Source organism: Canis lupus, chromosome Y (genome assembly GCF_048164855.1).
Source record: "Canis lupus baileyi chromosome Y, mCanLup2.hap1, whole genome shotgun sequence".
NCBI classification, from domain to species: Eukaryota; Metazoa; Chordata; class Mammalia; order Carnivora; family Canidae; genus Canis; species Canis lupus.
The window spans coordinates 5981020-6001401 of NC_132877.1; positions in this window are offsets into that span (position 1 = coordinate 5981020).

Below are 20382 nucleotides of genomic sequence, written 5' to 3' on the forward strand. Positions count from 1 at the left end.
GCTTCTGTCCTTTCTGGAGGTGTGCAAAATGATAGCTGTCTAATGGGGATGATGTTTACTTCTAGTTGGTGAGGATTCTGGGTAGATTTTTATTTTAGTCTTTGTCAGTTTCTGTATTAATCTTTATTACAAGGATATATTCTTGTAATACAAAGAATAAAGTCATGATGTTTTTTTTCTCTTGCAGTTGTTTTTTTTTTTTTTTTTTTTTTTTTTAATTCATGAGAGACGAGAGACGGACAGAGAGAGAGAATGAGAGGCAGAGACACAGGCAAAGGGAGAAGCAGGCTCCATTCAGGGAGCCCAATGCGGGACTCGACCCCAGGGCCTCCAGGATCACACCTGGGTTGAAGGCGGCACCAAACCACTGAGCCACCTGGGCTGCCACCTTCCTATTTTTATTACAAGTACTGCCCAAATGACGTAAACTAGAAAGAAAAGTCGGCCTTGATATGATTTAATCAAGCTATCCATCTATGAAAACCCAATTCAGCCAGTAAATGTCTTAGCCAACTTGCTGCTTGCTACATATAAACATGGCCATAGATGCTGTAGCAGCATCATACTGGAGCGCAGAAGGAAAAGTCCTCGGTGATTTGTTTGAGTATGGGTTTTGTTTTTGCTAATTGAAAGCCTTCAGGGTCTCTATCAGCATGCTTACTTCTACAGATATTTCAACTGTACCCCAGAAAAGTTTAATTCTGGGATCCTGGATGAATCCATTTTCCTGTCTTTCTTGCTTCTACACAAAAATTCTATTCTCTCTGAAACTTATAGTAAATAAGTAGTTTTTTTCTGGTAAATTCTTCATTGATTTTCTTTTAAAGACTTTATTTATTTGAGAGAGAGAGCACAGGCTGGGGGGATCAGAGGGAGAGGGAGAAGCAGGCTCCCCGCTAAGCAGGATCCCAGCATCATGACCTGAGCCAAAGGCAGTCGCTTAAACCCACTGAGCCACCCAAGCACCCTGGTTAATTTTCCTGTGAACAGCAATAAAAAAATCTCTACTTTTGGAAAGTTTTGCAAGATGCTCAGTACTTGTCAATAAAATTCAATTTCAATTTATATCTCTTATCAACAAAACTGAAAATTTCCTCCAACTACAGAAAGGGTATATTTCCCACAAGCTGCTGAGTCACAGGTTATATTTCTGTCAGGGTAAGCTATCCTGAACAAGCTAGAAATGCTGACTTCCACAGAAACCAAAAAGGATGGCTCTGCGTGGCTGACAAATTCAAACCAACGTGCAGCACTTGGATGATAAGCCAGTGTGAGTCTAAAAGGACACCAAGCTAAATAAAACCTAAAACCAGAGTTAATAATGGAAGTCTATCAGGCAATTCAGAATCCAACCATGAGTGAAAACCCTCGGAAACTTGCTAAGAAGAGAGATAAACTCAAATGCCACTTTAGCAGCTTAGCAGGAGCCTCAGCAGAAGGGCAGACTGAAGCTGTGGAAGCTGTACTTTCCATCAGGGCACTGTCATGGTGGTGGTGGTGGAGTGTCCCATTACAATGGTCAACCCCTTCCCAGTTCCCTCCAAACCTGGAGTTGTAGTGTTGTGAAGTCCTACCCAGGTCAGCACTGTCCAGCGAAGCACCTCTCTGAAAAGCATAGGAGCTTTCTGGAACAGTGCTTCAGCACTATGCCCCCCCTGCAGTTGTGGTTCCTCATAACACAGCCACTCATGGTGCCTGTGTGTGTGTGTGCCTGTGTGTGCATGCATATACATGTGGGATGTGCATTTGTGTGATGTATCTAGATCTTCTTTTTGATAACACTTGCTAAAATGTCATTTATGTTTGAGCAAAAATTCAGGTTATTTGCGAATACATCATGAATTCCCCCAAAAGAATCTGATTATTATGAAAGTCAAAAAACAAAAAAACCTCACTTCATTATAAGGAAATTCATGCCTGGTGCTCCCTCCAAAAACCCACAAAGACCATGTTAAATCATATTTAATATATTTCATAAGAGGTTGAGGGAGAGGCTTTTGTTTAATCTAGGCTCAAAACACATCTCTGACGCGCCAGGATGTGAACATAATAGCTTTGCCCAAAAATGTGTGTCTTGGACACATCAGCCCTTGGATACATCTGAAAAGCAAGCAGAAACTATCTTTCTGCTTCTTTTTCCTGTCCTCCCCTAGTTCCAGGGACCTACCTCTCATTGCCCTCAGGAATCCATGTCCTCAGGCTTTCTTTGTCTCCAGTGGAAACTTTACCTCAGGGAAGAATTTGAAATCTGCATTCACAGGAAGCTCTGAATACCAGTTAACTAAGCATTTCCAGGAACAGGTTGCACACGCATCCATCTTCTCTAATAAAGCAGTGAGATTTTTTTTTAAGTGCCCAAGAGAGGCTTTTGCACTGGGCAAGCTGCTCAAAACAGGGTCGTGAAATTAGAATGGAATTCCCTCCCCGGGGGAGTATTCACATTTTAGCATAGATTAAAGCCTCAAGCCTGGGGAATGAAACCCTAACAGAGGAATGTCAACCAGTAGGCAGAGGAAGCAGTGTTGAAGCCTTTTCAAAGGTGGATTTTTTTTTTTTCCATTCTCCAAAAATGCTACCCTGGCAGCCACCTTCCTCCTGGGGCTGCCCTAACAGGACCACCAGCCCAAGTTGCATGCAAGCAATCCAGTTTATCCTTTGATCCACAGCAGTGTGTCCCAAAATTCATGTGTTCTGCAGGTGTCAACAGGTATTACCCCAGATAAAAGGATCTGTGGTCAGATAACTTTGGCAGACACAAACAAAATTAACTGGGTGTCTCTACTAATAACTTACTGAGTATTAAATTAAATAGGCTGAGGTGCATTTCAGAGCTTCAAGACAAGACTATGTTCCCTGAAGCTTCTCGAAATCAATCTCTTAGCTCTAAGCTTTGAAACACACATCTTAGGCAATAGTTCTACCATGCAGATACTCCGTGGACACAGGAGTCGTCTTGGGGGCTGTGGCAGCCATGGAGTTCATAGCACTCATCTGTCTTCAAGAGAACCTGCTGCTGGAAGCACAGGTGAATAGGATCATCCAGATACTGCACCTGAATTCAACGAAATACCACACAACAAAGTGCTACAAACTGAGTAGCTTATAGTCCACATTTATGTTCACAGTTCACAGAGACCAAAAAGTGTAAGCTGAACGCATCAGCAGCCATCTGGTGGGGGCCACTTTATGGCTCTCCCTGCTTCCTCAAACGGTGCAAGAGATGAAGGAATAATTTGGGACCTCTCTGGTAAGGACACTCTGTCATTCCTGCTGGCTCCACCTTCATGACATAATCACCTCTCAGAGGCCCCACTTCCTAATACCAACACAGTGGAGATTCATTTCAACGCAGGAATTTTGAGGGACTCCCAACATCCTGGTTAAAATTTTCTTGGATCTACAGCAGGTTGAGGCTCTTTGCACGCAATCCTTCTTTCTCTCTTATCACAAGAGTCAGAGCTGTATCTGCATGTAAAGGCTTTCCCTACCTTCTGCTGCACCCTATCCCTTTCTCCTTCAGTAGCATTATGGACCCCAAGAGGCATGTCCACCCAGAATCTGTGAATGTGACTTTATTTGGAAAAAAAGGGTTTACAGATGTTATTAAGGATCTTGAGATGAGATCCTCCTAGATTTGGGATGATTGGTGTCCTTATAAGAGGAGCAGAGCACGGAGAGACACAGAGGAGACATGAGAAGACAGAAGAAAAGATTGCAGTGATGCTTCCACAGCTGGATCCACCTGCAGCTGGAAGGAAGCATGTTTCCCTCAGACCCTGTGGAGTAAGCACAACCTGCTGACATCTGATCCCAGGCTTCTGCTCTTCAGAACTGAGAATGATTTATGTTGTCTAAGCCACCAAGTTTGTAGTAATTTGTTACAGTAACCCTAAGAAATGAACTCAAATATGTCCTCCAATAATGACTTGCATGTCTAAGCTTATTTTGGCACCTGTTTCTTGAAAGACCTACCCTGACATAGGAACTTGTTAAAATTCAGAGTCAGGGATCCCTGGGTGGCTCAGTGGTTTGATGCCTGCCTTCGGCCCAGGGTGTGATCCTGGAGTCCCAGGATCGAGTCCCACATCAGGCTCCCTGCATGGAGCCTGCTTCTCCCTCTGCCTCTCTCCGTCTCTCTCTCTCTGTTTCTCATGAATAAATAAATAAAATCTTTAAAAAAAAAATTCAGAGTCAGGAAAAAAAAATCAGAGTCAAGGCACCTGACTGTCACAGTCAGTTGAGCCTCTGACTTGGTTTGGGCTCAGGTTGTGATCTCAGAGTCGTGAGATCAAGCCCTGCATAGGGCTCTGTGCTCAGCACTCAATCTACTTAACACTTTCTCTCCCTCTCCCTCTGTCCCTCCCCACCACTCTCTCAAATAAACAAACAAATCTTTAAAAAGAAAATTCAGAGTCTTGGGTGTTGGTCCCCTACACTTGAATTAGGATTCTGATTTATTGGGGCACTGGAGCAGCTCAGTTGGTTAAATGTCCAATTCTTGGTTTCAGCTCAGGTCATGATCTCCGGGTCATGGGATCAAGCTCCGTATTGGGCTCCATGCTCAGTACAGTCTGGTTGAGACTCTCTCTCCCTCTGCCCCTCCCCTGGCTTATACTCTATTTCTCTCTAAAATAATAAAATCATTTTTTAAAAGAAGATTCTGATTTGCCCAGTCAGCTCTCACATCAATGTTTCTCAACTCTGGTTGCATATACAATCACCTGGGAAATTCTTTAACTTTCCAATGTCCACCCCAGACCAACTGAATGAGAATATCTCAGGGGCAAAACCCAGGTACTAGTATTCTCGGAAGCTCTCCACATATAGCCAGGTTAGACAACTACTTCTCTATAGACGTCGTTCTCAAATTTGAGCTTGCAACAGAACCATCTGGAGGACTTGTCAGTATACAAGAGAGTAGGTCTGATGGGGAGGGAGAGTCCCAAAACTTCATTTCTAACAAATCCCCCAGCTAAATGCTGCTGTTCCAAGAGAACATACTCAAGAATCACTGAGCTAGAGAAGACTCTGACCAGATATTCCCCTGAAGAATTCCTGGGATCCCTTCCAGCCTCCCAGAATACCAAAATGTTATAGCTGAAAGAGGTTCTGTCTCTCATCGTAGAGATGAGCAAAGTAGGACACAAGAGAGGTGAAGTGATAATCCCCCTTTGCACTATCACCCCACATCCCCTAGCATAAACTAAATGTTCATATGCCCTCAAAAATTCCCATGATGAAGCTTAATCGACAATGTGAAGGTATTAAGAGATTGGACCTAGCAGGGAGACAACCATGTATGAAGCTGGAAGTGGGACCTCTCCAAACACAGAATCTGCCAACCCCTTGATCTTAGACTTCCAGTCTCCAGAACTGTGAGAAACAAGTATCTGTTGTTTATAAGCTGTACAGTCTAGACTATTTTATTACAGCAGCCTGAATGGAATAAAACACCCCCCCCACCCCGCCAAGGAAATTGATCCAGATCATAGATCTCGGTTTTGAGCCAGAGCTGGCTGATTTACTGCCCTCAAATCTGCCCAGAGAGCTTGTCTGGCTTTCTGATTTTTTTCTAAACACAGCCCTACAAAATACTGCTGAAATCAAATACCAACACAAAACCCTCAGAACATGCAATGATGCAAAGCTACAAGTCCAACCTCCAACTGGAGGGGATGCAGAAGGCCTGTAGTGGATCATAGCAAGCGTGGCAGTAAATGAGTTACCACTGCGGAGGATTGTCTTATTTCACTTAAAATTGAACTTGTCACCCTCCAGCTCTGTTCTCTAACTACCACCCTAATACATCAACTGAGAAAATTAAGCAAATATTTCCTACCTTATTTTAATGTAAGATTCTTCTAAAGTGCAAAGAAATTGTCCAAAGTCTAATCTGAAGATAACCTGAATAGGTGAAGGCAAGATGTAATGAATTTCTGTTCCTCTAACATCCTGGGGGTGGGGATCCCTTAATCTTGAGCAATTTCTACTCAGAAACACAACCTGTAATGACTGTGTCTATGTCTACAAGTCTGAAAAATGCTGCATCTTTTTCAGTAAAATTCCAGCCTTGAGTTATGCCAGTGCTACAGTTTGCTCTGTTTAACACCAAAACATGTCTTTAATATGGGATTGACTTTTTGGGGAGGAGTGGGGGGAGAGCCTGTAGAGCAGTGTCAAATATACAAAATGTGGAAAGAAAATCTGCCTGTTTTTTTTTTTTTTAAGATTTTACTTATTTATTCATGAGAGACAGAGAGAGGCAGAGACACAGGCAGAGTTGGAGAAGCAGGCTCCCTGCGGGGAGCCCAATGCAGAACTCGATCCCAGGACCCTGGGATCACGCCCTGAGCAGACGCTCAACCACTGACCCATCCAGGCGTCCCTCTGCCTGGCTTTTTAATTGAATAGTCCAGTATTTTAGAATTATCTCTACCATTCCATTCAAACTAACAACATCTGAGGAAGAAACACATAGAGAAGACCTAGCAAACACCCATTTTCAACATCCCTGTACAGCAGGTCTCCGTGAGCAGCTCATGACCCTCACCCTACAAAGTCATGGCTGAGAGCTTGGGAGGTCAAGGAGGCAAGCTGTTTTGTTTCCCAAGGAAGAACAAAAAGCAGTAAGGATAGCAAAGAGCTCTTTTTACAAGGGGCAAAGAGCCCCTTCTACAATCCTTATGACTAATTTACTAGTGTCGTAATCTCGAAAAAGTAAACTGTATACTTGGTGAAATCTGTTACCATCAAAACCACCACAAATCACCCATTGATGGATATTGTGATGAGACAGAAGCAGTGATGGGAGGCAATTTCCACAATTCCTGTAAAGATGGAACAAATGACAGAAAAGCTGATCACCCCTTTGGATATCTGTCACTATTTTTCCTGGGCAGGGCCAATAGTGACAATGTTTAGATACTGAGAGGTTATTTTGAATGCCTGTATGAACTTTCTTGGCAAAGTGGGTAGAATAGGTCCAGGGATCTGTGAGAAGTCAGCAAGCACCCATACAGGCTCATTTTCTCACCTACAAAAGCAAAGTAATGCATGTCCTCACAGCAGAAAGTCTGCAACTCAGAACCAGTTCACCTGGGGAGGAAGGGAGGTGGATGGGGAAGGATAATAATCATGACAGTGCCCATTTATTAAGCCAGACGGCATGCAAGCACATCCAGTGAACTGTCTCATTGATCCATCTAACGACCCTATAACTTACGACCTACCACTATTTCCATGTTTCAATTGAGAAAATTAATGCACAAAGAAATTAAATGATCTGCCCTAGGCCACAAAGACTGCTGGTAAATTGTAGAATCCAAATGAATACTCAGTTTGATCTGATTCCACAATCCACAGCCTTCACTACAAGAGTCAACAGCCCACCCTCTCCTTTCCCCACCCCACTCTCACCCTTATTCCCAAAAGGATTTAAGACAACTCTTTAATGAAGCTCTTTAAAAAAATACTATTTTTTTTTAATTCTGGGGGGGAAAAACACATGAAAAGTGGGAAAAATGGAATAGAGGAAAAAAATAATCAAATGTGTATTTGTACCCACAGCAGGGAAGCTACAAGCTTGCATTTGGGATCTCTTTGCAATTTTATTCTCAAGGTTAAACATTTGTTTGAATAATGTCTAGACTTCAAATAGTTGGAAGATGGAAGTACTTAGTGTGTTGTGAAATGAACCACATGCAATTCATTTCCACTGGTAAGATGCAGAAGATAGTTCCATTTAATGGGCATTAATATTTGAAATACAGGCAGACATCTTAAAAAAAAAAAAAGGCAATTAGCTTTGGGAATCAAAGCAGAAACACTGTATTTCTTCATCTTTCTTCCTGGCTTCACATACTGTAGATGGTCTTTAGCCAAGGAAGGTGGTAAAGACTTTCCACAGGAAACTGGCCTCTATTTACATATACAACACAGTCCTGAAAATGAATACCAAAGGTCAATATGCCAAAAGTGAGCAAGTGAACAACATATATAAGACGGCTTCTATTCTTCAGAGGTGAATTTATAAAGTACTGTTAAACTTTAACCTTATGACATGATCTTAGGCAATATATTTGCAATATGTTGTACATGTTCATTAAATTGATTTTCTTTCATCATCGATTGTAGGGACACTGGAGTGGTTCACTGGTTGAGCGTCTGCCTTCGGCTCAGGGCATGATCCTGGAGTCCCGGGATCAAGTCCCACATTGGGCAGGCTCTCTGCATGGAGGCTGCTTCTCTCTCTGCCTGTGTCTCTGCCTCTCTCACTCTGTGTCTCTCATGAATAAATAAATGAAATCTTTAAAAAAATAATAATTGATTGTTTATTCCACCAGCCTAGAGCTGATGAGCATCTGATCGGGGTTAAAGATTTGCTATTTCTGACATGCCTAACTACTTTCATTCTGGTTGCAATGTTTGTATTTATAAATCATGTTCATGAAACCTATGCCTCTTATAGTACTACCATTTCCTTTCTTTTCTTTTCCATTTACATTACAGAGAAAAACAGAAGAATATAGTAAAATAAAAAGGAAATACACCAAAACACCCTTCTACACCAAGACAGCCAATGTGCGGAAAATGAACTAGCACCTCTCTGCTACAACTGGAAACATCCACTCCTCAGCTGACATAAACAAAATGCAGTATCTAAAAGCCAACTTAAGAATGTCAAAGTATAAACTGCAAAAATACATGGTGTTTAGGAATATTAAACCTATGAAAGTTGCAAACTACTTATGTTATGACAGATATATAATATGATGTTATAGCATTGACAAAACAATCAATATTTTCCTGATGCTGTAAGAAAGGAAATGAAGTAAAGAAAAGAAAACCAAGATTTAGACTGGAATGGAGAAAGCACTCCCTGGAAACATTTGCATTCAACAAAAGAGTCAACGGGTTCTATGACATTTGGGGCAGATATTCTTTGTCGTGGGGGCTGCTGTCCACACGCTGTATGGTGTTCAGCAACATCCTTGGTGTCTACCCACTAGATGCCAGTGGCAACCCTCCACTCTAGTTGTGACGTCCAAAAATCCCCATACATAGCTGAAAGTCCTCTGTGGGTAAGGGAGTAAGCGAGGAGGCAAAGTCATCTGACCTGACGCATCCCAGTGAGATTCACAGACTTAGATGGTCATAGTCTTTCAAGTCCAGAAAGAGCGTGCATACACATGGGTTTGTTGGAAGAACTCAAGCACACAGAACTGCAGCCCAATCTGCTTCCTTGCCTGTGCCACATACAAGTTAGCCAGTACTCAAGGAGACTGTAAGCCTACTCAAGCCATCTCTTCAGCCTGTTATTTGCTGGAATTAGAACTACATCACCAACCCCAGACACCCATGTTAATCCTATGTGTCAAACTGTCAGTCTCTATCAGTGACTCATGAAATTGGAATTGTGTCAGAAGTTAAAATGACAATCCCCACGTTTTGCTTAAATAGTCATTTAGCAAATTAAGCGTTCTTTTGAAGTTCTTAAGATGCATTTGTGAAAATTAGAAATAACCTAAATGGAAGGTAACAGAATAGTAATTAATTAAAACATTTCCTTAAAATAGAATTGTACATCACCATTAATTATCGTATTTTTGAAGAATATATGATTACACAGGAAAATGCTGAGGACACAGTAATAAATGAACAAATTAGTATTTATAATTCTATAAAATACATGCATATAAGTTAAAAATTATGAGCATAGTATTATCAGTCATTTTCTCAAGGTGAGAAGATTTTGGTTTTCATTTTCCTCCTTTTATCTTTATTTTTTAAATATTCTTAATTGAACGGTTAAAAGGTCTAAACTGATGTTTTATTATTTAAAAGGCCTAAACATTCTTTATTTATCCAAAATAAAAATCAAAGTTGATTTTATATGTTCCCCATTTCTACAAAAACCATCATAAGAGTTAAACTTACCAAATTATGGCTCTGGTCAGAAAAAGTAGCTGCAAAATATGGCCACCATTATGCCTATATTTGCACATCAGAACTAATTCCTTCTTCCCATAGTACCAATGGAAATTCACAAGGCAACACTCTTCACTGTAAGCATGGTGTCCCTTCCCAATGGTCTTTTCTTTGGTCATGGGGTGACAAACGCTAATCCTGTTTGGAAGAGCTCCAATATCAGTGTCTAAACCAAAAGCCCAAAGGACAAAAATCACCTCTCCTAAGTGAACTCACAAGTCAGAAAGAGTCTAAGACATAAGAAGCATTTTTAAAAGACACTGAGATATGTGCCTGAGAGTAGGAGGCCTGGAGGACTAGAGGGGAAGTGGAAGCTTGGTGACGATGCCAGGCTGTACTGGATGTATACAGCACTTCTCTCCTGAACTTCTGACCTCCTGGTAAGAGGGGTAAAACAACTCATTGAAGGTCAACTTTAAACAAGGGTAGAGGTGTGTCGGAGGTGCCTATTAGGGGGTTCCAGCAGATGGCAGTAAAAGCTAAATCAGGCATGCAAATTAGCTCGGGTCTACCAGGCCAAGGGCATGAAAGGAAGGTGAACCATTTCCTCATCATTCTCCAAGAGACACATTCTCACCTGCAAAGGCATCCATACATCTAAACCAGAATGATAGAAAATGACTTGGAATGATGTCAATGGCAACCAGGAATGACTTTCAATGCCATGGGCAACACCCCAAGCTTTACTATGCACTCCTTGTAAAAGGGGCAAGTTTGTAATAAGTCAGTGGTAACCACTGGTCCTTTCACTAGGGAGGCAAGAAAAAGGTTATAAAGGACAGTTTGACACTTTGTGCTATTTGTCTCCAATGCAGACACAAAAGCAAGTGAACATGGGTCACCACATGAATTTCAGAACAAAAATTTCCTGAGATTGAAGGCAATAAACCCAGAAATGTCATTTGCAGAAGCCCTGAACATCATCTGCTGAAGCATGGTTTAATGTAAAACCTAGCAGTCAGGAGATCTTCATGGGCAATATGCTAGATGATTTTGTCAAAGGCTCAATTTCTCTTGGGTTTGTTTTACTCATCAGTAGAATGAAGGTCTCAGGCAAAATAAATTTTAAGGTTCTCTCCAGTTCTGAGATTCCAGGATCCCCAAAATTCTTTACTGCGTAGACTAGATCTCTGTATGCACGAGATCAATGAGGTCAGACAGGACCCAAATTCAACTCAGTTTGGTAAACACTGTACTAGTGTCAAGTACATCTCTCTTGGAATAGAGAAATTAAAGTCCAATTTTCTCAGGGGCTTCCCAGCACCAGAATTCTGACACCTTCCATTGTCAGTGTCCCAGTGTAAGAGGGTAACTCATTGACTGCTCCTTGAGTATCTGGCCTTATGTTCAGCCAACCATGTTGTCTGACCTGTTTTTGCCTTTTCTGGAAATAGTCCTTTGATGAGATGCAGAAGCTCTGCGAAGACTCTGGTATAAGGACACAGCAACAAATGATTGGTTTTCCCACCTTGCTTTTCCACATCAGTGTCAAAGTCAGTAAGAAACAAGCATGGCACTCAATGATTCTTGGCTTGGGTCCCATGGTCTCTAGGAAATGCATTTCCAGAGCCAGCCAGGGCTTGGTTTCATTTCCTCCCCATAAGCAAGGAGTGGGGGGAAGGGTATTTTTGGCTTCGAAATCCTGTTTGGCTGGTTGAGAACTCCACTTTGATCATTTTTATTCATTCTGTAATATTATTTCTTAAAAGTGATGCTCTCTGCATCTCATTTTGGGGCTCTACTCACACTGATCAAAGATAATGACATTCCTAGTGAGCAAAAGATACCATTTCCCAGCTCAGTATTTTTCTAGGACAATTTGTTAAAGCAGATTTTAGGGGAGGCTAGGAAGTGGGGGAAGCACTCCAACTCATGTTGCTGTGGCAACTTCTACAAAAGCTAACCGTACACTTGCTCTGCCTCTGAGTGCAGTTTTACTTCTTAAAATATCATCGATTTTCATGGTGCAGAGATGTAATTAGCCAGGTCTGTAGAGGGGGAGGATTTCTCTCTTTCTCTCTCTCTCTCATAGGTACTAGAAGGTCAGACTGAGACAAAGCCTTTTCACAGATACAATAACTAGAGTTTCAACAGCCATTCCAGGTGTACCTAGATGGAGCAATGTATGGCGAGTACGAAGGCATCCGGCCCCAGAGATCAGCACCGTTAGCCCTTTGCTAGGACTACTGAAGACAATCACTTGGGAACTAGTAGAGGTTATCATCACAATGCAATTCTCAGCACATAAGTCAAGAAAGTGACCTGGCAAACCTGCTATGTAACACTTTGCATGGTTCATTTCTTTTGTGGAACCTTTTTAAACTGGCTGCACAAGTTATGAAGCTTTGCAGTGCCAGTCTCAGACAAGTGTCAGATGTAAACAGGTACAGAGCAATTGTTCTCTGCAGGGCAGTGGGAAATGACCTCCATGTGGTAGAAGACAGCTGCTGCCAGCAAAGGACATAGGAAATGCAGTGCCAGTCTTCAGGAGCTTCATCATAAATGGAAGGAAAGTACAAATAAATGACATACCTTACACCATGAAAATATACATCCAGCTCCTCCCCGTCCACTGTATCCATCACATCACTGGCAAGAGAATCTTCAAGATGGGTTTCACAGTCCTCAAGAATCAGCAACAGACTCCCTTTGCCTGTAGAATAAAACTGAATTGTCCATGTGGAATTCTCCGCCTTCTTCCATGTGGCCCAACCATGTCACCACCATTTTTCTTGTGCAATCCTCCCCCAGCATAAACATACAACTGTTGGTCTCCAAGGCCATCTGACCATTACTGGTCCTCCAACTCTTGCCATATTTTGCACCTCTGCCTGTCACCAGGTTATTTCTACACTGGCCTTCCATGTTGCCTTTAGACCTCCCTAAATAGGCAAATCCTTCTCAGCCTTCACAGATACTTTCAGACCCCACTTCTTCCAAGAAGCCAACCTTGATTCTCCCTTCCTTTTCACTCTGCTTTTACCTCTGTTGTAGTATTTGTATTCTAGTTGCGTGCTTCCCCTTTTTCCTTCCTGCTACTATGAATTCCGTGAGGGTAGAGACTGAGCCTTTTCTACCCCACATTCTCCCAGAGCTTAAGTGAGTGGTCTGCACAAAATAACCCTCTAAAAGTACCCATTGGGTGCACAAACCTACACACACAACTCTCAGGTGTGGGCACGTGTTTGTGTATACGATGAGTGCCTAACCCTAAGATCCAATTAAGCTTTGGCCATTGTGGGAGAGACTGGACTGGGTTTAGGGTCAGGTGGAACTCATCTAAGATTAGATGAAGGAGGGATCTTCAGCAGTGTTTTATAGGAAAGAATCTGTTCTGCCAAAAAAAGAAAAAGGAAAAAAAAAAGTTAAAGCACATTCCAAACACAGGGGAGACAGCATGTGGAAAGGCTGGAGGGCAAGAATGGAGTCATGTGAAAGCTGGTTTGCCTAGAATGCCAATTAATACCAGAGAGGTTAAGTGCATTTGAGGAGAATGAAAGATTTTTAAAACATCCTATTCTATTTCCCTTCTTTTTCCCGCATGAAGGTTGCATAACAGAAGGAATGAGGGCTTTTGGTGCTGAGCAGCCTATTTATAAAGTCCACTTCAATTGTTCACAGTGTGACAAAGATTGCTTAATTTCTGCAAGCCTCAGTTTTCTTATCTGCAAAATGGAAGAAATATCTTGTAGTATGGATTACATGATGCAGAGAACTGCCTCGAATACCACACATGGTAAGCAACAAACACTTATCCACATGTTCCCCTATAGCGTCATAACCTAACATACAGAAGCATTTAACACCAGGGGCACCTGGGTGGCTCAGTTGGTTAGTGTTCAACTCTTTGATTTTGGCTCAGGTTGTGGTCTCACGGTTCTGAGATCGAGCCTAGCATTGGGCTCCTCTCTGGGCTGAAGCCTGCTTAAGGTTCTCTCTCTCTCTTTCTCTGGCCCTCCCTCACCTCTCCTCATTCCTTCACTTAAAAAAAAAAATTTAACTCTAGCTCAAAGCAAATCTCAACAATATCTGTACTTATTAAAGAAAACTCCTCCATTATCTTAAATACTTATTTTCTATTATGAGCTCTGTTTCATAGTTAAAGCGGGCACCTAAGTAGCTCAGTCAGTTGAGCATCCAACTCTTTGATTTTGGCTCAGGATCTCAGGATCCTGGGATCAAGCCTCATGTTGGGCTCTGCACTCAATGCAGTCTAAGTTCTCTCCTTCTGCCCCTCCCCCTATTTGCACACTGTCTCTCTTTCTCTAAAATAAGTAAATAAATCATTTGGGGTGACTGGGTGGCTCAGTCGATTGAGCCTTGGCTCAGGTTATGATCCCAGCATCCCGGCATCAAGCTCCACATCAGGCTCCCTAGTCAGGTCCCTCTCTCTGAGAGAGAGGGCTGTCCTTGGGACAAAAGAAGGCATTTAAAATTAATGGCTGCAGCCACTCTGGAAAACTGTGTGGAGATTCCTCAAAGAGTTAAAAATAGATCTGCCCTATGACCCAGCAATTGCACTGCTGGGGATTTACCCCAAAGATACAGATGCAGTGAAACACTGGGACACCTGCACCCCAATGTTTACAGCAGCAATGTCCACAATAGCCAAACTGTGGAAGGAGCCTCGCTCGGTGTCCATCGAAAGATGAATGGATAAAGAAGATGTGGTCTATGTATACAATGGAATATTACTCGGCCATTACAAACGACAAATACCCACCATTTGCTTCGACGTGGATGGAACTGGAGGGTATTATGCTGAGTGACATAAGTCAATCCGAGAAGGACAAACATATGGTCTCATTCATTTGAGGAATATAAAAAATAGTGAAAGGGAATAGAGGGGAAAGAAGAGAAAATGAGTGGGAAATATCAGAGAGGGAGACAGAACATGAGAGACTCCTCACTCTGGGAAACAAACAAGGGGTGGTGGAAAGGGAGGTGGGCAGGGGGTGGGGGTCACGGGCACTGAGGGGGGGCACTTGATAGGATGAGCACTGGGTGTTATGCTATATGTTGGCAAATTGAACTCCAATAAAAAAAAAAAAGTAAAATTAATAGCTATACTGGTCATAGTGACTCAAATCCAAAGAAGAGAGTATAGGAAGGAAAGACACTAACTTTACAGTGCAGAAGGCTGACAAGTACTGTTCTTAACAAGCAAGCAAAGGCAACATCATTCATGATGGCTGCTGTTGACCTCATGGACCTCTGATACGGTGGGGTGGGATGGGAAGGGCACTTCTCCTCTGTGGTATAAAGGTAGGAGGGGTAAAAATAAGTGCAAAACACCAGGCTTCAAGTGGTTAGTATGTGAACAAATGAATCTGATCATTTGGACAGTGGTGGAATCAACAATTACTTGACTGGAGACAGTACAGAGAAAAAGTACAAACAAGATTGCATGGGGGTACTTAGAGAAAACATCTGCAGAGGAAAGAGGGTTGTCCTATGCACTGCAGGATGCCGACCAGCATCCCTGGCCTTTACCAACTAGATGCCAATAGCACCTCTCCAGGTGACCACCAAAAATGTCTCCAGACATTGCCAAACGTCCCCTGGGGATATGAGTTGGGGGTATCTGTCTCTCTACTTCACACCTTTTACCTGGTTAAGAACCACTCATATAAGAAAACTGACGTGCTCTATCATAAAGATCAGTCTCATGAAAAATGGATAACTAAAAATAAAGGATGGGAGGCAACGGGCCTATTGCAGATAACACACAATAACCAAACGCATTCCAGACATATAACCAACAATCACTTCCTAAATGTAAACACAGATTTCACTCACAGATGTTCTACTATATTAACAGCTCATCAGAGCAGTTCTACATTTTCATGGACATATCAATCCCCTCGGGGTATCCTGAAGACACAGCTTCTCAATCTGCAGGTCTGGGTAGGGCCTGAGTGTCTACATTGCTAATGAGATCCCAGGGGCTGCCCCCTCACATCACACCTGGCCCACATCTAGAGTACGGCTCACTGCAGGAAGCAAGGTCTATGGGGAGAGGAACAAAAAAGCAGAATTCTCTTCTTGGTACCGTGGTGCTTACAAACTGGCTTTTTAAAAAACATACATATGTTAAACAGTTGCTAACCCATTTGCAGTGGATGTATCATCTTAAAAAAAATATTTAAGACTAGAAGTGCCTAATTGCTCAACTACTGTGACTGAGATTTCTTCTTTTTGAGGGGATGAGAACAGCATGTTTATCATCTAAAGGAAGTAAGCACCTATGGTTAAATTCAGGATAATCAACTGTATCAGTACTTAAAATATTTGGAAAGTGCGATAAAATTATCAAAGGTTTCCACAAAACACATTTTTCAGAGTTTTCACTTTAAAATAGGTCTTATTTATTAAAGAAAATCTGGGGAAAATAAAATGAAGCCACAGCTCCATCATTTAAGCTTAATCGCCTGACCTTTTTAAATATTTTATTTCAGACCTTTTCCACATGCATAGGTTTGTTGTGTTTCTTGTCATATAGAGGGTTGCATCCTTTCTCTCTGACTTACTAGCCAAAGTGCTGCTCTATATTACCAGAAACTTCACAAACATATTAATAACCCAATAATATTCCATAATCATATTTAACATGCCACCCTCTGAAGTGAGAAAGCACTGAGATGGAGCTTTCGTCCAAAACAACCTACAATTTGATTGGTCTCACTCCTCTTTGGTGTGTTGATCACAGCTTAATGAAATGCTGAAATGACTGGAATGCTTTTTTCCTTCCCACCCTGAATTATTTGGAATTGGAGTGCCCAGAATGGTCTAGCTGTAAAGTAGCTAACAGGCCTGAAACATTCACAATGCCTGTCCATGACGGAGAGGAGTAGGCTACACCCTGGTTAAGGTAATGAGCCGTATGACCTCATTCATACTTTGGCTCTGTTTTGCTGGGTCACTTGCTGCCCCTTCTGACCCTCAAATTGTAGGGAGATCTCTGTATCCCAGCCAGCTAAAGCATGTACAACTGCCCAAAATTTCTTTAAGTGACTGGTTTCCTCACCACATACCCACCATTCCACATAACATCTTGGATTTTTTTTTTTCTCAATTTCCTCCTCACTCCCTGCCACGTGAGTTTGCTCTCTGTACATCCCCTCAGATGTTCACCTTCACAGCAAGGCTTTGAAACTAGGTTCTGAAAGACCATGTGATTTCATTACCTAGCAGCATACGTGATTTTTCTGGTTTTTTGTTTTGTTTTTAAAAACAGCAGTGAAACAGAAAACTGAACCAGGCTCTGACATTCACACCATGCTGGTGGAGAAAAGAAGAAATTTAACTTTCTGCACTCAACAGATTTTCAAGACCAAAACCCATACCCTGAAGCAAACCATGTGAGTATATGTGAACAAGTGCCTGGTTACAGGACAGAGACCCATGGATACGATTTGTTTCCTTACTTACTTTGAGGAATACTGCAAAATAGGGTCGACTTCAAAAAGGCAGATTCCAAGTTTGGGTGTTTAAAAAAAAAGTAGAATTTGGGTAGCCCAAAGAGAAAATGAGGAAATATTCAGGAAATAATAAATATTGGGACACTTCATCACCTTTAATTTCTGTTCTTTCACTGAATTATCTGGAATTGGACCACACTGGGTGGTTCTACCTACCTTGTACAATATGTACCTGTGAGTCAAATAGAAATGAACATATACCCATCATGCTATTGCTTTTCTTTGCTGAATCGGTTTTCTTCATTTTTAAAATGGATGGAAATGAATTATCCTCTTTCCACTCAAAGAGGGCAATCCCAGGTCTCCCAGACAAGGGGTCCAAAGTGCCAATAATCAAGCTGTTTCTCAATGGCCCAGGGGAGGAGAGACCACCTGCCACAGGATCACCTGGGGAACTTGTTATGCGTGTGGATTCCTGGATGCCATCCCAGACCTGGTGAATGTGAATCTTGGGCAAGGGCCAGAGAATAGGCATGTTTAACAAGCCTCCTTGGGGATTCTTGTGCTGAAGGGAAGGACTACAGGTTTCAGTGTCTGGAGATGAGATCAACAACTACCGGGCCAGGTGTTACAAAACGCACCTCAAGTTCCAGAGCAAGCAGAAATTGCCTGTGGGTCTTTAGAGAAAGTCTTAGGCTAAAGGAGTATTTGGAGGATCCCTACTAGGGTCTGCAAACAGTGTCTCTTCAGTTTGACAGATGTGATAAGCCCTTTTAGGTTTGCAGACTACGTCATAAGATAAGACTGAGTGAGGGAATGCAGGGCAACAGGAGGACAGAAAGGCACTCAAGTGCAGCCACCTGCAGAGAATACAACAGGGGACTTTTTCCCACCGTCATCTCACAGCATGGCCCTGCGGGTAAAGTCCTCTGCTGAATGTTCCACTCTCCTTGGGCTTGTGACAGGAACATGCTGGTAAGGGTGTCATCCTCATCAGTAGGCTGTTTCCTGGGAGGGGAACACCAACAGAGGAGGTAAGAGCATTGTCATAAGCAATTCCAAGAGGTGTTCCACAAAGGTGCTGAGAAACCCAGCACCTAGCTGGTGGCTTCTGTGTGACAGAGAAGATGGTAATGCTAAAATGCTACCTAAAAAATGTCAGGGTTCTTTGCTTTCCTCTGGAAAGAAACTTCTCTCAGGAATTATATTAGGAACATACGTTGGGGATAACTTCAAGTTGAGGGGTCTTTTTCTGAAGACCATTCTGTGGACAGTGGGTGTATGATTCTTGTATGGAAAAATTAAAAGAATCTTCTGTTCATTTCTTCATAGGTCAAACTGTTAAAGGGTGGTGACTTCACATGTTCTTCTGCTCTAGTGGCCAGTATGTCTCTGCCTGCTGTCAGAACACTCTCATCTGGCATAAGGCTCATTTTATATTGCATAATTTCGTCTGGATCTTTACCTAATACCTGTAGTACATCTACAAAGAGCTTGTTTCCAAATAAAGTCACATTCTGAGGTTTCAGATGGACATGAATTTGGGGGGGGTCACCATCAACCACTACAGAAGGGATGTATGTTTGTGAAATAATTCTCTATGTGAAAGGAAAACTCCGTGAGTTTAGGTACAACTGGTTGCTGCTTCTTTAAATGTTTGGAAGAATTCACGAGTACGCTTACCTGGACCTGGAGTTATCTTTAAGGGAACGTTTTTAGTTATGGATTTCATTTCTTTAAAACAGACCACAATTCAAATTTCCTCCATGTTTTCTCAGAAATTCATCCTTTCCATCTAAATACTGACATATATTGGTAAAAGACTATTTTCTTTTTAATGTCTGGCACAAGGGTGTAGTTCTATCCTCCTTTTCACTCCTGAACTTGGTTTCTCATGCCTCCTTTTCATTAGTCTTCCTATGGATTTATCAATCTTACGAGTGCTTTCGAAGAGCAAGCTTTGCTTTTGAACTTTGACTCTCTTGATTTTTCTGTTCTATACTTCTTTTCCATCTTACTCATTTCTGTTATTTTCTTCTCTTTTGAGTTAATCTACTGTGTGAACTTCTGGAGATGATGGTTAGATCCTTAGTTTCTAGCAGTTCACCTTTTCTCATCCATGCCTGTAATGGAAAACACGGTCTTCCATTCATAGTCCTTACCCAATCCCATACATTTTGAATTGCCATGTTTTCACTGCCATTCAAATATTTTCCAGTTTCCACTGTATTTTTCCTTCACTTATGAACTGTTTAGAATTATCCTAATTTCTAAATATTGGGGAACTTTCTAGTTACCTGTTTGTGGCTGATTTCTAAAATTCTTGCATTATAGTCAAGTAATATACTCTGTAAGATTTTAATCTCTTAAATTTGTTGCTACTTTATGAGTCCATATAGGCTTGATATTGGTAAATTTTCTATGTGCACTTTGAAAATATTTTGCAGTTTGAGGTATACAGATGTATATATGTCAGTTGAGAAAAGTGTGCTGAAAATGTTTAAATGCTGTTTCTGATTTTTTTGTCTACTTACTCTTTCAGGTGTGAAGAGAGATGTATTAAAATTTCACACACACAAAAAGCCAAACATCTCTAGTAGGGAATGGTGCTGTCTCTTCCTTGCCAACAACACTGGGTGTGAATACAGTCCTGTCCTTAATAGGAAAGGGCAAAGACCTGCTGCATTAGTTTCAAGGAACTTTCCATATCCAAAATCAAGTCAGGGGAAGGAGGCCACCATTCTGCAAATGGTGGCTGGATTTGCCTCTGTGTTCAGTCACAGTAAAGGAAGGAATCCCAGTGTGTTTGGCAGCCACCAGCCCCTTCCCTCCGAAGGACCTAGAGCAGCCCAGGGGCAGGGAGTCACTACACCACATTCCCCAAACTGCCAATGTGCAGGATGGAAACCAGCTTCTAGTGTGTTCCTGTATGTCCCTGTCCTACAGCACCTCTGACTCCTACCTGAGCCTTCTC